This window comes from Sinohyriopsis cumingii, chromosome 9 (genome assembly GCF_028554795.1).
Source record: "Sinohyriopsis cumingii isolate HCF-2022 chromosome 9, ASM2855479v2, whole genome shotgun sequence".
Lineage (NCBI taxonomy): Eukaryota > Metazoa > Mollusca > Bivalvia > Unionida > Unionidae > Sinohyriopsis > Sinohyriopsis cumingii.
The window spans coordinates 18,865,903-18,878,947 of NC_142969.1; the positions used below are offsets into that span (position 1 = coordinate 18,865,903).

Here is a 13,045-nt window from a genome sequence, read left to right on the forward strand (position 1 = left end):
CAAAGGATCACACAGGATCTGCAGGTGGTTTAATGCATTTGGGGGTAGAAATGCATTAATGAATGGCACCTGGACATTATTTTCAGTTTCAATTTCTCCAACTGGTCCGTTATGGTCTACACCAAATGTCTCCACGTTGATAGCACAAAGAGATCTACTTCATCCAAGCTGGAAAGAAGTCCCAAGACTTCCATAAATGTGAAGAGTCTTTTGTAGTAACTAGACAATACTCTATTTTGTCTCTGCCCTAAGGTGCTCAATGCGCTGATTGTGGACACTCAGTCCTGCTATGAAACTTCTTCTGCCAATACCTCTCATGTTATGACAAAATGAGCTACATCAATATTTTCAACTCTTTTGTGTGCTCAAACTCCTGTTGGCATGCCGAATGTCCTTACACCCTCTTGAAAATAGCCAAATACAGTTTGAGCCAAATTATGTGCTAAACACTTTAGGTAAATAATGCATCTGCTTGCTACATCAATGCAGCCATTAATTACAAAATGCCTAGAAATAAGCTTGTGGTTGGAGTCCATGTGCCTGAAATAAAAAATTATAAATTAGACAGTTTTACTGGCTAGTATCGTCTCTGTACAACAAAACAGTGAAAGAAATTGTGAAAGTATTACCGATATTTCCACATAATGAAAGAAAAAGTAGCCAAATTAGACTTGCTTCCACGTTAAAGGGTCAAAGAAAAGCAGCATATGTGGAGGTTTCGATAATTAAGTTTAAGTATGTTTAAGTTTAACATTAACTATGATTTGGCTGCAACTTTAATATTAGAACTCATAACAGTAATCAGACAATAAAAGAATTGACAATTGATCAAAATATTTGAAGTAACAAGAATATGACTGATTTTCTGAAGTAGACTATAAGTGCTTATAGTTTTTATTCTTTTCTCTTTAATTGTGTAACTTGTTGGAACAGATTTCCCAGAAAAGTAAGATACGTGAACAACTTTCATTAATATAGCCATTTGATGTTTAGTATGGCCCATACACCAACAGCATGTCAGATGATCATCCTGTCCAAGAAAGTAAGTTACTTACTGTGGCTTTACGATTTTTGCCACATTTGATGATATGCCCTTACTGGGTATACACATAATTATAAGATACGTATTATTGCCCGGTTTCCGGTAGGTGAAATAGATTCGGTTTTCTTAACTTCTATACGTGCATCTTTCCTTTGAGTCTCAAGTTTCAGAATATTTAAAAGTCATTGAAAATCTATTGAATAACTGCTAATGTTCTATTTTTCACAACCATTAATACTTCGATGAAAATTGTAGTTAAAGAACCATAGCATGATATATATAAAAGCAAACATAGCAATTCATCTCGTCGAATAAGCAAGCCATTTGTACTAGTAGTTCCTACTGAGTTCGAACCAAATAATATCGTAAATGTAAATTTATGTACAGTGTCACGTTATAAGTAAGGAACAATAGCCAGATTGCAACATGTATATGCTAGACCCTGAGGCTAATTATTCGCTTCATAAATGTTGCGAGTGTCAGCCTTGCGAACAGTGTGTGTCAAAGCGATGTGTACACAGCTGGCCGGCCGGCTTATGTTACGATAGTGTAAGTCGACATCAAAAGGACAGATGGGAAGCCAGTTGTATATAACAAGGCCATATGAACTTGTTACTGGCGCCTTATTTGGCTGGGTGCGATTCACAGGTAAGTGGCATGAATTGCCGGTGTTGGGTTCAAAGGAACATCAAGTGGGGGTCGTAAATCCACCCTTGACAGACTGTCGGGGAGGGGGCAATGTCTGCTAATTATGTAGACCATGGGTGAATCGACATCCACTCGGAATTGAGCAAGGCGTGGCCACCATTGGAATCGCAAGTTTAAATCTAGTGTCTTGAAACTAAACGTCAGGAGTCGCTAAACCATCTTGCGGGAATTACATAAGGAAGTTATAAGCTACTCCGACGTCATTCGAAATTGGCGGGAAACATTGTTATTCTGGGAATTACAAAGGAGCTTCGGACAGAAAGCTTTTAGGGACCGAAGGAGCTGTAGGAGACGGAGAAGGGAAATACCCTGGTACAGTTGGTTTAGAGTCTCTGGGAGACAAGAAAAGGAGAGAAGGGAAGTGGAGGAAGTGGAAGGGTGAAGGATGTGGTTGTTGGACTGAAGGGGTACTGGGTAACAGTCAAGAAATACTACAGATGAGTAGAAACACATGACAGGAGGAAAATCTATCCCACTAAGTCAGATGATGAAATAGGCCGTCACTTGATCGTGTGAAAGACGAGTGATAGGGTTTTGAATATTGAATTTCATTTGATGAAGGACTGTCTGTTATTGAATAGCATTAAATTTGTTGTTTATTTGAATTTCACCTTTTGTGTATTCAGTAATTCAACTGTCGGCATCGCTGACTGGGGACTGGGAGCTTTGCATCTCTATCACTACTTCAATTTCTAACAAAAATGAGCCAGGGTGGGTCTAATGTAAAAATTAAAGATAATGCTGGGAGCACCCCACCCCAACCTAAGGTAGTCCACGATACCTTTACATATAGCAAACTTCCACATCTCAACGTAAATAAACGTAGCCCTGTTGATAGAGCATCGGACTAGTAAACCAAGGGTTGCGGGTTTAATACCAGACCAGGTCGTCTGCTTTGTTGTACTTGGGAAAGGCACTTATATTTCATTTCCACAGCATGATATAACCAATAGTGTGCTAAACATACTGTTTAAACCTACAAAGCATAACAAACAAACCCATTTTACGTCCGTAATGTATGACACCTGTTTACGAACATACTCAGCGATGAGTCAGCTCTGAGGAATGTTATGTGCGATGATCTGTAATGTTATATGTTATATACCTAGGTAAACTGGCGTGTTATTTACCATGACTTACCCTCATCTTCAACAAGATAATAAATACATTTTATGAACATTATGGCATTGGTGGCCATATTAGATTATTTTTATCATTGATTATCTCAAAATTAAATATTGATATTGTTCCATAAAGTCTTTAAAGTGCAAACAGTAAGAAGTTGAAGATTCCAAATGACGTGTTATTATGATATTAATAATTTGTCCCGGCTTTGAAGATGAAAGATTTAAACCCACTGGATCGGCTTGATCCAGAAAGTCGAATTTGGATCATGGAACTCGGCTGTTTCGTGGTTGAATGCACCCCTACGTAGCGTGCATTAGGAGAGAATGAATGATGTAAAAAAAAATAAAAAAATGAGCCGATTCTGGTCGCCTGAGGAGCTCAGAATATCTCTACTACCAGAGATAAGTTTCTTAACCTATGTAAGTCTCAAGAATGAATAATCGATGAGGCATGTATTTAGGTGACATGAGTAAACAGTAACATAAACTATGTATGATCATGTGGGACATGTACGGACTGGTCACAAAAGAAGGGATGTTGGCGTGCTGGTTGCCTTAGGAATATTAAGTGATACAAAATGCTGAGTATAACAGGCATCTATGTTGGAATATTTGCATTGGTGCAAGTAAGACGGTCCTGTTACATACGCCTATTGACAATATGACATTTAGGAGAGGAGGGGTAACATTTATTATCCACTTTAACCACTCAATATATATTTCATAGTTTCTTCTGCCAGATTCGTTAGCTAGAAAATAGAGGTGGACCTTTTGTACTTCATTACTACATACATCACAGATCTAAATACTTACACTCCATAGATACAACATTTTTCAAATCCTATTATTATTATTTAGGTCGCATGCCACGCTTCGACCAACAGTAGCTTTTTAACCAATCAAATCATCAGTTTTAGATCAGTCTTTTTTTAACTTCCTGCGCTTGTATCTGGCCCGCTGTTGATGCACCGCTAAAAGGTAGAGCGTTGTTGCACAGGTAAGTCGCAATACAAAGGATTAATTTGCAGTGTTCATTTTGTCTTCTTAAGGTGCATACGAGTATGTCTTAAAAGAATTTATAGTAATAATTTCTCAATTATTGTATAATGGCCTTTGATATATATTGGTTGAATCCATTCACCCTCACTTCCACCACCACCCCATTGTAACGCACTGATGTTAATTTTACAATGTGTTTTAGGTCTTTGTAATCCTTATCATTCAGCTTAGGGGTGGGTTGAATGTGTGTTATAAAGATTTTTACACATTATGTAACTTCATCGTTCCAAAGCTTACTTGCATACAGCAAATCAATTACTCATCTATATACTCTCAGGTTTGTAAGTATATGAAATAATTAAACGAAGAAAACAAAATCATTGCTGTCGCTTCCACATGAGGCTCTGTCATTGTTTGTATATACTAGTGCTCGATTGTATTTGTGTGTGGGGGGTAATGCAAGTGTTTTGCTTGCAATTAACTAATTTATTGTACTTAATTATTATGCCAGGTAATCGTCTACGGAAAGAAATAAAACTGATGATGATGATGGTGGTGGTGGTGACAGTGGTGATAATAACGATGATGGTGATTTACAAAATTTACATATATGTCATCCTTCATCACAGTAAAAAAAGAAAGCTACAAAACATGTTGACTTATTTGAGTTCAGACTATGCGTGGAGTGGAAAAAGTACAGGTGAAACGATATTTACTAACGAATAATTTTGCAAATGGTGATGAAAGGTTTCCAGACGTTTGTTCTGACATTTTCAACATTTAAAATTGAATTGGATCAAAAGATGTGCTGCCACACTGGTAATTCTTCTTCCGTGGAAACTCAAATATATATATATATATATATATATATATATATATATATATATATATATATATATATATATATATATATATTGCACGCCTAGTTTATTCTTCTCCATTAAGTATGATGGTTCCTTTTGAAAGAGTATATGAAACACATGTATTTTTGTCTAAATATATAAGGATGGCTATTCTAAATTATCAACACACATCTTATTTTCCATTCATTTAGTTGTTGTTTTTTTTCTTTTCGTTCTATGACCATTGTATACATTCTGGTATGAGGAGTAACATAGGGTTTTTTGTACTGATTGTTTGAGAAGTTTCGATTTTTAAGTTTAAATTTTGGCACCTATGCGTCCTTCTAAAGAGTTAAGTTTTATGCTGGAAAGGTATGGAAATCTATGTAGAAAATACATTTCTCAGTTAATTATTCCTTTTTAACTATGGTTTCCAAGGTGATGTAAAAGGAGATTGTACGGTCATTGTGACACTATTGGATTTGCGATTTACATGGGAGCTGTCATAGAATTAATACAAGATAACAGTTTCTTAATAAAAAAATACTACACTGTGACCTTAACGATGGTCTATGTCTTTGTACTCAGACAATACTACACCCAACGTTATAAGGCCTACGCGAGGGTAAATGTTTCTGTACTTAGACAATACAACAGTCTGAGTGATAAGACCTAAACCCCTTAATCACACAACAATACACTGAACATCGTAAGGCCTCAACGCGTGCCACTGTTTCTGTACTCAGACAATACAACAGTGTGAGTAATAAGGCTCCGAAACGTGCGATTTTCGCGAATTTTGTCTCTTGGGACAAGTGCGTGCACATGTGAAAACCGGTGAAAAGAGCTACATGTACCATGTTTGCGACTCTACGATGCATTCCTTCTTGAATTACAGAACAGTGGTAGATGCAAAAGTTAAGTTTTACTTACTGTTAACTCGATTCAACTTTAGGAATCCTGTTCCATGCAAGAATTAGATATTGTCTTCTTCACTGCACATACAACGTATACATGCGACTCTATTTCCAAGATAGGTAAACTATGCGGTACACATGTCAGTGCTGAAATATGATTGGCTCAAAATGTTATACTTATTATCACCTGAACTCGGACTTAACTCAGCAGTAAAAATTCGCAAAAAGCGCACGTTTCGGAACCCGTAACTTAAGTTTGGTACAACGCAGAAAAATCAATCTGGCTTGATGAATAGAAAAATATCTCAGGAGTAACACAAGCCATACAGTATGGTCGTGTGTTTTTAAAGACAGAACTAGCAGAAGGAAATCGAGGGTCATGAGTGGAACGACGCATTTGGAAGTTACGTACCTTCTCTCTTATATATTATGATAGAGAGGGTCCTGTGTCAGAACGGGTCATGGGGGTAATCTAAGGTATTTTGGTCACTTTGTATGATTTTTGTCCTTCAGATTTTTTTTTATCAACATCAAGCTCGCGTCGAGCAACTGTGTATTAATTACATATGAACATAAACTTTCAGCGGCGCATACACAATTGGGCAAAAAGTATGCTATGTTAATTTACCACTCATATTTCATCAAAGTGTTCGTAACATTAGTAACATTAGTCATCAACATTTGAGATGAAGACTTTTTGGTAGACAATCAAATCACGTTTAAATCATTTATAGACGCGTAAATACCTATATTTACATTTAGAGAAAGAGCAGAGTTTTATTTTAAACAAGATAGAGTGCCTATTCTTAGAATGCACTGAATGAAATTTTTTCTTCATTTTTTTAGCTTCTATAAAATATAATCAACCTAATATTTTCATAAATATTTTGAATCATTAATATTTACCATTATTTATGTCTAGATTTCTTACTCTAGCCTTATGAACAAGAGAAAGACATTAAGATTGTTTTTTATACTTTTTACAAAGTATGTCTTTGGCCGTTTAAATGTATTTATTGCATTTAAATTTATATCGTGAATATTTTGGATGTCTTACAAATTTAAACACACTGCACTGGTGTGAAGGAACTCGAGTGGTTGCTCTTTCGCAATAATTAAATCAGATTATTTTCGATGCATCCAGTTCACCGCCATGTTGTAGGTTGTTGTTTGTTGAGTTTAATTATAGTGGCGTGCGCACAATTGTGCATGTGCCACTTTTTTCTGACTGCACCGCAGCCTGCTAGTTGTTCCTGGGGAAGGGAATGGTGCCACCTTCCCCAGGCTTTTATGGGTTCAAGGAACCCTGATAGTTTGGCCTCAATCTGTGGGTCCATAAAGGTCCCTTACAGTTGAATGGTTGGCTGTCATTAGTAGGAAGGAGAGCTCGGGAACGGTCCTGGTTGCTTCACATCGCTGGTTTCTTGTTACATTTGCCTGGTGTTTCTTGGTTTTTTTTCTTTTCTTTTTTCAAAAATGTTCTAAAAAGGTGGGAGGGTGTTCTTTACTGTTTATAGAAGTTGTTAATAGAAATCATGTATGAAGAGAGATTTTCAAGGTTATTATGGTATTACTAGTCGAGGTGTTTTGGGTGTGCTTCCTACGTTATGTTATTTATAAGTTTTTAGATATTGCCTCTTTAAATTATTTATTTATCAATGTTTTTAGAGATTGAATGTTATTTATACTTTATTTAGCAAGAGACCGGAGTCCTAGCCGATTACACGGTTCGTTAAGAACGTCTAGGACCGGAGTCCTAGCTGATTACTCGGTTCGTTAAGGACATCTAGGACATCGGATTTTGCGGTTTCTTTAGTTTTTGATAGGTGCTTCGTAAGTGAATTATTTATTATTTTTATAAAATTGAATGATATGTTTTGGGGTTTTATGTGTGGGATTCTAAATTTATTTAGCTAGTTACTGGGTATTTTGGTTTTGTGGGGATAGTAATTATATTTTGTTCCTAAGTCCTGCTGAGTCTATGAATTTATTTATATTTTTATATGCCGATTGTTTATTTTTATTAGAGTCCATAAGCAACTCTGGGTATGTGTGTAGTGATCCAATCTCTTTTTGGTGTTTGATAAATATTTTGATATTTTGGGCATATATTGAATACGTGGTGTAGATCTTCGGTGTTGTGGCAGTTAAAGCAGTTAATGGTTCCTGGTTTTGGTCCTATATACCTTCCAAAACTGCTTGCTAGTTTAGCTTTTCCAGTTATTATCATGTTTATGGTTTTCTGTTCTAAATAGGTACCCTTAGGTAGCTGTACGTTCTTATCTACGGTTTTTGGGTTTCATGGTGCTTTTTACCTTTTGTGGAGGGGTTCCAAAAATCTTGCCATTTTTGGTCTATATATGTTTGTGCGAAGTTTAGTGCTTCTGTAGAGCTATAGTTAAGCTTGATAGAGTTGTGATCTCCTAGTTTGGTTTGTGCAACTTTGTCTGCCGTTTCGTTGACAGAGATTCCAATGTGCGACGGTATCCACACGAGCTCGACTAATTGATGTGCTGTGGTGATACCGTCGATTAATTGGCATGCTCTGTCGAGGAATCGTTCCCTACAGTGTGTATTGCGATTTTGGATCGATTTTGATAACGCTTAGGGAATCGCTTATAATGACTGTTTTAGGTATTTAGTTGTCCTTGATCCATTGTAGTGATTTAAGTATAGCCCAGAGTTCAGTGGTGTAAATGGAGCAATAGTCAGGTAATCTGGTTCCCGTTTCTATATTGAATTCAGGGATGACCATTGCTGCTGCTGTTCTTGGTGTTTTTTTTTTTTTTATCCATCGGTATATATTTTAACATAGCCCGGATATTTTTGGTTGATTTCGTTTACCAGTACAGGTTTTAGTAAGTTTTCTTGTCCTTCTTTATTGCCTAATTTGGTAGCTTCATTGTTAATCCTTGGTGGTTTTGTAACCATGGTGATTTGTTCTGGTCTGTATTGTTTGTTACCTGTTTTTTTTATAAAGTAAAGGTATCTTTTCTCTTAGTTCAAGGATTACTTTGCCACTTGGTGTGGTGGGTGTGATTTTGGGTTTGAAGGCAACTTTACACTTGTCTATAGCTATTTTGGTGGGATGGTTGTCTGGGTGGGTATCTAATCGAATGGAGTATCGGAGGAGCAGTTCTTGCCTACGTAATTTTAAGGGTAGTTCTCCTGTTATTGTTTGTAGTTCTTCTAATGATGTTGAGGGAAGTGTTTCTGTGCATAATAGTAAGGCTTTTCTCTGGATAGTGTCAAGTTTTTGTAGTACAGGTTGCTTAGCCGAGTTATATGCTTGGTAACCGTAATCCAGTTTTGATCTAATTAGGGTTTTATATATCGTGAGGAGGGTTTCCTGGTTGGATCCCCAGTCAGTCCCTGTGATGTTCCTGAGTAAATTGCGATCTCTGTTACAATTCTGGGTGAGTTGTTTAATGTGCCGTTTGCATGTGAGGTGGTTGTCAAAGAATAGTCCTAGGAATTTTACTACTGTTACGAAGTTTGGATAGACTAGGTTATTATTTCTTTTGGGGGTGAATATGATTGCCACAGTTTTTTCATGAGATATTTTGAAACCCCATTTGTCCGCCCATCTCCCTATGTTATCTAGGCTCTGCTGGATTTCTTTAACTGCTGTTTTATTGGCAGGATTTCCATTCTTCCATATGCCACTATCATCTGCAAATTGTGACAAGTTTATTTTTGTGGAGGCTGCATTGAGATCAAGGTCGTTTACCATTAGGTTAAATAGTAGGGGACTTATTACACTGCCTTGCGGTGTTCCATATTCAAGTGAAAATTCTTCCAAATGGGTGTTGCCTATTCTTGTGGTAATTTTCCGGCCTGTGAGGAAATATCCAATCCAGTTGAACAAGCGTCGTTATTCCAAATAGGTTTAATTTGGCCATTAGTCCATTGGTCCATACTAGGTTGAACGCTTTTTCTAGGTCTAAAAAAACCAGTATGGGGTTGCGATCGGTTTTCCTATGTGCGTTAAAAGCGAGTTTGATGTCTGTTTCCAATCTGAGAAGTTGGTCAGTGGTGCACCGTTTGTTCCGAAAGCCACATTGATTTATGGAGAGTAGGGTTTTGGTTTCTAGGTGGTGTTTTAACCTATTTGCGATTATTGTCTCCTTTATTTTGCAAATATTGTTTGTATGGCAGATGGGTCGGTACGAATTTATGTTGTTGGAATCTTTACTTTGCTTGGGTATTGGTATTACTATGGCCTGTTTCCTTTTGGTGGGTAGTTGGCCTTTATCCCATATCCTATTAAAGAGTTTGATTATGGCTATTGTTATATTGATAGGTAGTTTTTTATATGGATAATGTAAACTAACTGATCCTTACCAGGGGATGTTTCGTTTTTGGATCGTAGGGCTATCTCCCATTCATATAGTGTGATGTCGCTATTTAGGTGAGATTCTTTTGTTCCTTGGTCTTGAAACATTTGAGGTTGGGTTTCCTCCATTAGTTTTTTTGTGTTCTTGAAAGTGTCTGGTGTCGTTATTGTTGCTACTCATGTTCGAAAAATGCTTTGCTAGGAGGTCTGCCTTATCTTTATTTGTTATGGCATTTTGAATTTTTGTGGCTGAGGTAGTTGCTTTCCCTTTTATGGCTTTTATCTTGTCCCATATTTGTTTTGAGTTTGATTTTAGACTCAGTTTAGAGCAAAAGGTTTGCCATATATTAATTTTAGCAGTTTTTATTGTTTGTTTTAGTGCACTTTCTTTATTTGTATATTACTGGAAGTAGATATAATTTTTGATGCGTTTATATTTATTTAAGGCCCTTTTTTGTCTTTATGTGCTATAGTGCACTGTTCAGTCCATCATGGTACAGGGTTTTTATTTTGGATATTAGTTGTCTTTGGGATGCATTGATTAGCTGCCTCTATAATTGTGTCTGTTATGTTATCATAATACATGTCAATATTTGGGCTTTCTAAGTTATCTGGATTTACTCTAGCTAGTAATAATTGGAATTGGTCCCAGTCTGCCTGTTGGTACCTCCATTTAGGTGGGGTTTCGTTTGGAATGTGTTGAGTTTTTGTTTGAATATTGATTGTGATGGGGAAATGGTCACTTCCTAACGTATCTTCTTGATCCACCCACCAATTTGTGATTTGAGCCAGTTTTGGGGTAGTGATGGTTAGGTCTATGGCTGAGAGAGTACCATCCTCAGGGTTTAATCTAGTGTTCGACCCGTCATTTAAGATGACCAGTTTGTTCTCAGTTATCCATTTTTCAACCATTTTCCCTCTTTGATCTTTCTTTTTACCTCCCCATAATTCACTGTGTGCGTTGAAGTCGCCACAGATAATTAGATTGTTGTTGTTATTAGTGATTGCCCTTAGTGAGATTAGGATGGTAGGGCAGAAGGTACCCCCTGGGTCGTATGCATTTATTATTTGAATGTTTGTGGTTCCTATATTTATCATTACTGACATTATTTCGATGCTATTATTGATATTTTTGTTAGGGGGACTTCTATTTTTTCATAGTAGATTAGTGTATCTATCAAAAAAATTGCTAGTCCACCCCTTTTCTGCCCCTTGGGTCTGTTTTTAAAGATTCCCAGGGTATAGCCTTGTAGTTTCGGCAGGCGTTTGTGTTCTTGTGTTATAAGGGTTTCCTGTAGGTAGATTACGTCTGCCTTTACGGCCGTATTATTCAGTTTGTTCTGCAGGTCTGATAGGTTTTTGAAGATTCCTCTGCAGTTCCATTGCCAGATGGTGATTTTATGTTGTAGGTGATACCTTGATCGGGGAGGAGAATTGTAATGATATATTATATCCCATATTTTAGCTCTAAGCTGTAGAAAAACAAAGCAGGGGATTTTCAGGATACGTATGCTATAAATATGTAATGTAGCAGCAGAGAGGGCGAACAACCTCTAATTGGTTCACCTATATTTCGTCAAAATAAGCCTTCCTACGAGATCACAAAAATCGTTAAAAAAATGCGATATCTAGCGTAAGACAACTCAGTCGATGACAAATTGGCTTACCTGTTATCGCCGATGTTTTTCTTTCTTTGCGATACCCCGAAGGAAATACGCGATGGTGTCGGTGACAATTTGGAGGCGCACCCTCCCTGCTGCTATGAATTAAATCATCATTATATCAGTAATGGCAAACATCGGAGAAGCACATTCCGCTAGATTAGCTCGAGAGCGACTAGAAGCAATCAAAAAATTTCTTCCCGTGAGAGATTCTGTAAGACAAAAATTACAAGCGCGGCAACAAGCACAAGCAGAATATGCTACAGGCACAGAACAATTATTTAAACCCGTTACAACAGCCACTGAAAAAGCTGCGGCGGTCACTGAAAGAGCTTTATTGGAAGATATCAAGGACGAAGAAAGATAAAAAGGTATTCTTCCAATATTAAAGCAGACCGCTGAGCAGACTGAAAAAATAGTAGCGAGAACTAAAATAAAAAAGATTTTACTAGACGTTCCGGCTGACGTAGTGAAGCTGCCGACGTGAAGAAAGAACTTGCGTCTAAACCAATAAAAGAAAATATTGGACTGATTGCAAAATTTCATGAGGATTTTTTGGAAGATATTAAAAATACTAAAATAGAAAAATTGCCTAAAAAAATATTAATTGATATATTTAATAAATCTAGTATCTTAAAACCCGCTTTTGAAAAAGTAACTGATGATAATCTTATTAAATGGATATATCGCATATATAAAAACAAAAAACAAGCCAGAGATGAAGATTTAGAATACAGAAGTCTTGATGAAGAAATAAAGAGACTTTATAAAGAAACACTGAAACAACTCTCCCAGCAGGAACCTTCATATCAACTTCCTCCACCTCTGCAACAGATAGAACAACAACAGTCTTCTTTACCGCAGTAAAAGTTGATGTCGGAAATTAAATTGCCTGAGGAGCTCTTAAAAAACCAAAGGTAGAAAGACCGCCCTTAAGACTTTAAGAAAAGCACGGAGACAACAGAAGAAGGAGCTACTGGCAGTGGTTTGGGAAGTGGTCTTATCCCCTGTCCTAACAATATCGTCAATGACGTGCAACGTTTAGAAGTTCTTATAGGAGGAAAGCGAGCTGGAAATAATTCACCGGAAATAATTAATGAAGCAGCTGACATCTGTCAGCGATTATTTCAAGGTGGTATCATGGATGCTAGTATATACCGAGAAATTATTGATGAGCTCGTTGATGACTACCACAGCGACTAGTTGTTAGATAAATGAATAACTTATAAAAATGATCGTACACAATTCTCATCGTAGACCAGTCATGGTCAGGGTTGTAAAATTCACGATTGCCTGTATACAGAATGTTTTATGGAAATGGACTCTGTGATGTTGTTCGGGGTTTATTTGTGAGGATGGCTTCTAAAGCAATACCGATCGCAAAACAATTAACAATGAAAGCTATTGACGTTG

The 13,045-nt window shown here is 36.9% G+C and overlaps 1 protein-coding gene across 4 annotated transcripts in view; it reads left to right on the forward strand.

Annotated features, from left to right (window-relative positions):
• Positions 1-13,045, forward strand: part of LOC149791338 (uncharacterized) — a 234,754-nt gene that overhangs the window by 4,996 nt on the left and 216,713 nt on the right. For 2 of the 4 annotated variants that reach the window (XM_089969877.1, XM_089969880.1), the window contains exon 1: positions 3,823-3,874. The exons of the other annotated variants lie outside the window; for them this stretch is intronic. The gene's annotated coding sequence lies outside the window, so the exon portion shown is untranslated. Of the gene's footprint in view, positions 1-3,822; positions 3,875-13,045 lie in introns of those variants that run through there. 4 annotated transcript variants of the gene reach the window in all.